A 2,447-nucleotide genomic window follows, 5' to 3' on the forward strand; every position below is an offset into this window, starting at 1 on the left:
CACCATGGGTGACCCTGCTGGTATTTAAAATACCTGTGGCATAGCTTTCAGAATCACAGCAACTCACAAGCCACCACAGTATGACAAACTGACAGACATTGAATGGTTGATTTTGTCCATAGAATCTTTCAATATTGCCAGTTGAACTTTAAATATTTTATTCAGTTCTTTCAGTTTGAGAAATCCTGAGCATGTTCTTCCCTTTTGGTTTTACAACTCCAGCTCTGTATATAATTCATTATATTTTACTTTGTCTTCTTGGGCTACTTTTTCTGAAATTTTCTGTTGAACTCTTTGAATTCTTATTTCTATCATTCTCTTTAGCATTTCCATAACAGAGAGCCAGTTTTAGAGTGTTTTTTGACACCCATTTTGGTCAGTTCTTTCTTTTGTCTTTTCAATGACTTTTTGCTTTCTTCATGACTGATGCTCTTAGTGTTATCCAACAACCTGTCTGGTCTTTGGTCATTAAAGTCTGATGCATCAGACCTGTTCCTGAGATGGTCACTAAATTTAGTAGTTTGTCACTTGGGATATGTTCAAGGTCATATGTTGGCTCTGGTGAACTTGTTCTAATTTTCTTCAACTTCAACCAGAGCTTACATATAAGCAATTGATGGTGCATTTCACAGTCAGCTCCTGACTTTGGCTGATGATACTGAACTTTTTCCACCATCTCTTCCCGCCCCACTGATATAGTCAGTTTGACTTCTTTGTATTCCATTACCTGAAGTCCTGTGTATAATCACCTTTTCTGATGTTTAAAAAATGGTATTTGCATGAATGAGTTACTAGTCTTGCAAAATTCTAACACGAGATCTCTAGTATTATTTCTGTCACCAAGGCCATATTCATAATGTTTTCATCTTTTGGCAACATATCTAGTAATTTTCCACTGCTATTCATAACTATTTCAGTGGCTAAACATTCAGAAGTAGTCTGTTTTTACTTCTTCTGATTTAGTCTGGAAGCTTCGTTGAAACCTGTTTACCATCGTTATTCCTGATTATATTTATTGTAAGCGAATTTACATCACCCAGACAGAGAAATGCCTGAAGCAACCAAATCACTTCTAGTCGCAATAAACTTTGCATTTCACAGAAAGTTATTTGTTCCTTTGTTTACTTTCAAGAAGTTCTTGTCACATTTCTCAGAAGAAGTGTACCTGGAAATTAGTGCCTATGGCAAGCACCAAAATTGTACCCCTGCCCAAGCATCTGACATACATCTCTTAGGTAATTTTACTATAATATCAGCTCAAAATGTAGGATCAGCACTGGACAGAGAGCCACAAGATCAGCAGTTCAAACCCACCAGCTGTTCCTTGGAAACCCTATATATGGGGTCACTATGAGTTGGAATCAACTCGATGGCACTTAACACCAACAAACACACACTATCAGCTCAAAAAATATATATAAGTCAAAGTCATTTCTCTTTTACTTAACACTTTATGGCACTACATGAAAATTACCATTGTACTTTCCTTGCTTTCACTGATGAACATTGGTCTATGTTGTGCTCAAACTTATTTTTTTTTCCCCCAGTTTCTTCTCTTTCTACACTCAGAACAAGATCACTCAGTCTACCTTGACCCTTGAAGTTTCTCAAATAAGAAAGTATTAATTTTAACTTCCTTGAATGATCTTTCAAAGCTGGCGTTGGGAATTACATGGTTAAGAGAACATGCTAAGTGATGCTCCTCTTCAAGTGGTGCTCAAGGAATATTCCATATCTTCTGTACCTTTGATATGTCTCTTCTTTGAGGTATATACCAAAAAGAGTTGAAAGCAGAGACCAAAAGAAATACTTCTGCACCAATATTCATTACAGCAGTTATCCAAGTGTCTCTCAACAGATGAATAAGAAACAAAATATGGTGTGTATATACTCATACAGTGGAATATTATTCAGCCATAAAGAAAAATTAAATTTTTATACATGCTACAACATGGATAAGCCTTAAAAACATCATGCTCAATGAAATTAGCCAGACACAAAAAGACAAATATAGTTGTTGCAGACCGTGTAGACCTGGTCAGAAGTTCAAGGCCCACAGGGGGCCGAGTGTTGCAAACCATGCAGGCCACAGGCTCTGAGGAACAGATTCTAGCCACCTAGCAGACACAGCAAGCTGTTTTCCATCTTAGTATTCAGTTATGTTTGCTATTAATTGCACACATGAAGCCCTGATACCCACAGATAAATGTAATATTTTCCTAAAGCCGAGGCCTAAAAGTTCCAAGCAAGTTTGCTGGAGACAGGCTGCCCAAGGGATTAACTAAAAATAGGTTGGCTACTTCCCGGTTCTTTGTTCTATAGACAAAAGGATATCCGCCCTAAACCTGTCCCAGGTGCAGGCTATTCAGTCAGGTTCCTGAAAACCTGGCTCAGGAAGCCAACACAGCGGGACTCCTCCCAAGCCTTTTGACCTTCCCTCTCACCTT

The sequence above is a fragment of the Chrysochloris asiatica genome, unplaced genomic scaffold (genome assembly GCF_000296735.1).
Source record: "Chrysochloris asiatica unplaced genomic scaffold, ChrAsi1.0 scaffold00137, whole genome shotgun sequence".
In the NCBI taxonomy this organism is placed as follows: domain Eukaryota; kingdom Metazoa; phylum Chordata; class Mammalia; order Afrosoricida; family Chrysochloridae; genus Chrysochloris; species Chrysochloris asiatica.